Below are 5,851 nucleotides of genomic sequence, written 5' to 3' on the forward strand. Positions count from 1 at the left end.
CGCTTCAAGGCAATGCCTTCTCTGTATTATTGTCTGAATTTACAAAGTTCCACTTGCTACTGGGACAAAACAAAACATCACGATCAAATCTTATTAATGAGGAAATAAGTAGGGCTAAAAAAAATGTAAAAATGCAATCTGGGTACCAGTTCTTTGCAAATGCAAAGATTTCATTATCAAGTCGTAAAATAATATTTTAATTATTTATCAGAGTTAATTGAATCAATGTAAGAAATACAGTGTTAACATAATGTACCTATAGACGTGAAACCATGGTAAGATTTTGAATTTCAATTGATTAATAAACACAGGTCAAGTTGGTGTGTACACTATATACATTGTATTGACATCACAAAGGTATTTATGTAATCTGATCTCTAATTTGTCAAGTAAACCATCCATTCATCTTCCAGTTTAAGCAACAAATCAAGAACGATAACTCTTGCAACTCATACACAACCTTTTTGAATTTTATCTCAAACGTGCTAAAGGTAATCAAGTAACAAAGATTCTGGCGGAAATCAAAAGTGCATTGGTGGGTTTTGAATCGCTTAAATAACCTCCTGCCTGATTTTTTAACACTGATACTTAACAAACATTTAAATAAATATTTAAATAGTGTTATTTTTTCCAGAACAGCTAAGCTCACATGAAAAAACATGTACTGAGAGTGCAAGAACAATATGTGGCATTGGTGATAGGCAAATTATTTCTGGAGGTATTTATGTAACAAGGTTGTATTAATTAAAAAACAAAAGGTTGTTGGTTTCATTCTACTTTGAGCTGTGAGTAAATCTAACTGTGAATTTTAAGTGACAACTGAAACATTAATCAATTAAGAAGCACCCATATTTAAAGTTACAAACAAGTTATAAGAAAGCTTGAACAAAGTGCAAAAGTTTTCTACATTATACTTAACGATTGTATACGCCACTTGTGATTCCCGTCTTAAACATTTTTCTTATAAATCTTTCAAAACATCAATGGTTTTAAAATGATAATAAAACAAAATATACACTGATATTTTTAAATGTATAATGCAGAGCACAATTACAATTCACGATCTCATTATTTTCTACAATACAACTTCCATTCTGATGATTAATGGTCATGTAAGGTGAAGAAAAGAAGAACGTTCATATGTAATCTTGGTGACAATTAATAATTCATGTCAGTGAGCATAAGAAGATATAATCGTAGGATTAGCAATGCGATGAACCTACCCATAAATGGCAAAATACGGTCAAATCTGGTCACTTGCTTATATAAAGATGTAAAGATGCATGGGCTGAGGAATTGAGGGACTATTCTCGACGTCCGTTCAAGCCCATTTTCGATTTAATCACAATTTTCTTCAGCTGTTCTTTTTTCGAGGCAAGGTTGTCTCTCTGTTTATTTGTTATGAGTTTCTCATTTTATAAAAACCCAAACATTAGTACTTACGACTGATATGCATAATTTTATAATTCCTTACGAGAAACTACATTGTAATTCCGCCATTTGAGTTTTTATGTGCCGATTGTTGACCAAATAGTAATAATTGTATTTTTCTAAATTTCTATGTTGACAAAAATGTAATTTCCCACGAATTTGAAAATAAACAATTATTTAGTAGGAATGATAATTTTAAGAATAATTTTTGACGCAAAATGAGGCAGTGAATCTTTGTTTTTGTCAAACTACCAACAACCGAAAATCGTCTTGTTAACAAAATTACGGCCGATTTGACAATGTAAGCATTGTGATGTAGACTTAAAATGTCATTGGATATGGAAAATTCGCATTTTATAGAAAAGCCGGTTTGTGATATGACGGAGCAAGGTATTTAATACATTTTAAATATCGCTATATATTAATAAAACTGTAAACTAATTTTTTTTTATTTTGAATTTTAATGATATGTTATTTAAGTGACGTAGAGTATAGTATTCCAAATGCTGAAGCTGCCTAATAATACTTAACCGAAATGAAATTGAAATAGTTGATGATAGAAATAAGTTGTCGTTCTTGACATTAAATTGAGTTGTTCTTTCATTTATTGTTGTTTTTCGGGATAGGTAGAAACCAGTCACATTTGCTTTCGATAATTTCTTTATCTGTTTATTTTAAAAGATTTTAGAAAAAATAATATGATTCAGTGATTATATGTGATAGTTTTAACACAAGCATTATTAAAGTTGCTGTGCAATTTTGCCCTCGGTGTTTTGTAAAAAATGAAGTGTCTGTAATTTTACTTTCCACTTTTAAACATTCTTAGTTGTGTTTCTGGACTAAAAGCTTTACATCAGATGTATTCTGAAGATGTAAGTCTGTTTTAATCATCAATGCTACTTTGTGGATCATATTAATTCAACGAATGTGTTTGTAACACACACCAGAATTAGCAATCGATCATAGCAGACAATATCAGTGGTAGAACTGCTCACATTATCAAGGTTCATAAAAAGAGAAAGAAAATGCTACCTTGTTAAAGATACTTCTTTCTACGGCTTTTTTTTTACCAAAGAACTTCGTTCCATTTCACTGGTATATTAAGACTTGTGTCTTCACTTTGTCAAAAGCAAACTGTAACTAAAATCGAGACATGCAACCAAAAACACAAAATAACCAAAATAATACGTACAAAACAACAAAAGCAAATGAGCACCTCGACTGATGCTAAAGCATTTTTTATCTTTGGACCAAGGCTTCAGTGGAATCTTTGTTCATTCACGTATAGTCTTCGTTGTTTGTGTCCGTACATGTAGCTCAATGAACAATTACCTTTTAAACTACTATTTTCTCCTCTTTTAACACACCATCTACGTTACAGAAACCTTAGTCCACTCAAGAATAAAATAAATTCCTATCTACATATTTGCTCTTAGTTCATTGTGTGTCGTACACGGTTGTACTTACAGTATCATCTACGTACCTACATATTTAACTATTTGCCGTAAGGACTGGCTTTAATAATTAGAAGTGCAAAATGTCCTGAGTCAATCAGACGATGTATCCATCTTAATTGCATATCGATCACATCTGATAACACATGAAGACACTGATTACAATTAATGACGCTGTAACATTTAAAAGGAATTAAATCAATGTATATTTTCAATGAGCAACTTTTTATAAGCAACTCGGTGGGTGTTTCTAGAAAAGCAGAGGACGCTTATCCTACCGGTGCACCTGATCCATTCATCCAATTTTTAGTGGAATCCGAGTTGCACATTTGCTATTGTTACTTTGTATGCATGAGTTACTTTATGTTCTTTGTTGTGTGTGTCTGTTTTCCATGTCTGGCCTTTGTCCCTGGATTACATTCTTTTGATTACCGCCATTACATCTATTCTCTATACTTATCTTTCAAATCGTGGATTTCTGACAAAAAAAGTTGTACGATATACTATAATAAATATTATCACGTATTTATTTATGCATTTATTTTCAAATGTAAGATATCAGTTTTCGGTTTCATAAAACATCTCAAATCAAGACTTTCCGCAAATGCTTCCTCAACTCAAATTTCAGATCACTTGAAATTGAAGATTTGAGGAAAAGCAAGGACTTGATGAAGTTCTCATCTTGAGATATTTTTTATGAAATCCAGGCCAGAGAAACAATATTTAAAATTAAGTAATGTCACAATATTTTTATGAAACAGTTGCACTTTCGATATTCAGATCTGCACTGTTGAGAAAATCATATATTTATCTAAAAATCAACTAAATCGAACAAATTTAAGAACGATAACTCTTTCAAAGCGCTTATTTCATGTATAATCATAATAAATTTTATCTGAAAAGTGCAAAACCCAAATGAAAAACAAAGAATGGTTGTGTGACCTATAACGGTTTCTGGACAAGAAATAAAAGTGAATTCGATGGGTTTTTGACATGCATGAATCACCTCCATTCTGATTTTTGCAAAGACTGATACTTAAAAGCTGTATTCAGGTTTCAAACAGAGAAACAAACATCATGTTCTGTTAGAAACGCAATATCAGTATATATGCGTTCATTCACAAATGTGAGATTGGTTCATTACTTCGGTAACTTAAACCATTTTGACGAACACAAAACTTCTAAAATTTAAAAACGTTGATAGTAGGTCACTTTGATCAAATTGATACAGGGAAGATATATAAACGTATAGAAAGGTCTGAAAAATTTCCAAAGATGTTAGAACTGTCAAATTTGCGATGCAAATTTTTGGTCGTTCCCTCCACGGGACTCGAACTCGTAACGCTGTGACATCTATGGCAACACCGCCTGCACAAAGTCCAGCGCCCTAGACCACTCGGCCAGCTAGGCTATATATAAAAATATAGCTTTCGCTGGCCGGGTCATTCCTCCTCTTAGGATTAATCTAGGGCTGTAACCTAGTACACGATGTATGGGACAGTTCATCTAGGTGTTATTATGTAGGATAGAGGATCAAATTAATGATGCATGTCACAACAAATCAATATTATACAACGTCTAAGAATATGACGACTCTATTCGCTGCACTGCTCCATCGGATCAAATTGATACAGGGAAGATAACGTAAACTTATAGAAGGGTCTGAAAATTCCCAACGATGTTAGAACTGTCAAATTTCCGAAGAAAATTTTTGGTCGTTTCTCACTGGACTTCAACTCGTACCGCTGTATATATTGCAGCCTCGTATCGATTCTAGAGTTGGGGTGTAGTTTAGTTTGTTTGTTTGTTTTGTTTGTTGGGGTTTAACGTCCGAGCAGCAATATTTCAGCTATATTCAGACAATGAACATGAAATGGATGATAAAATGAACATGAAATGAAAAAAAATGGATGGGACACAAGGACAATAGGGTCGACAAACTGTAATTGCCACTGGAAAAAGGGGGGATGGGTAAGGTCGGGCAATTTAGCATCCTGTTGCGGAGCGCAAAGGTTCCTACTTCTATCGAATACCAAAGCAGGGTTCTTTAACGTGCGAGGAACGTGGCATCTTTCCCAACACGGTGCACCACTATGGTTTGCGGACAGGTTTTCCGTATTATAGCCTGACAACCCCATCATGTAACACGCTAGGGGTACCCCATTCCACCACCTGGGGCACACATCCCAGTTGCTCTGTGGGCAGAGCGCCTAGCCCCCGGCTAGGTTTCTGAGCACTATTTAGTCGCCTTATACGACAAGCTTAGTGCTGCTACAGGCCTATTCTTTTAACACCCGGACCTACACGGGGCGGGTGTAGTTTGAACTTGATTATATATATGTATGCATCCTTGTATTACCATACTATGTTGATGATATGTATCTACATAGTAATGTACTAGCAAGTAAGATGGTAGAGTTGCCTAACCCCATTAGATTTCTTATATGTATTATATACTTGGTGTGGCTGTATTTGTATACTGTTACAGATCCTCTATTGTCTTACTCGATACCCTCAGATATTCTCCACTTAAGTTACATCATGTGCTAATGTTGCGGTCTAGATTTACTTACGAGGAAGTATCACGCGGTAAACGAAAGCTATATTTTAATCAATTAAGCGTAACATACTAATTATATACTGAAAAATTGTGTATTATCCACATGCACGCGGTCATAACTTGTAATATAATACATTCGTTTTATATTCATATAAAAGTATGTAAACATTAAATATTTTATCAATGTGAATATGTGTGTGTTTCTGGTTTTCTTGTTTGTGCTGTGACTTTTGTATTATATTGTGATTTTCGTCATGATGCGTTTTGGTGGAAATAAAGAAAATCAATCATCCAAACCTTATTGTTTGCGTATATTCCCTTCTTTTCTTTTAGCCCCGTTAATTTTGTTTTTAAAATCTTTATGAATGACTTTTCAGCTGACCTATTTACTATACTGACGTGCTGA

Source organism: Perna viridis, chromosome 9 (assembly GCF_037379345.1).
Source record: "Perna viridis isolate PV_CMFRI_1.1 ecotype Kerala chromosome 9, ASM3737934v1, whole genome shotgun sequence".
NCBI lineage: Eukaryota > Metazoa > Mollusca > Bivalvia > Mytilida > Mytilidae > Perna > Perna viridis.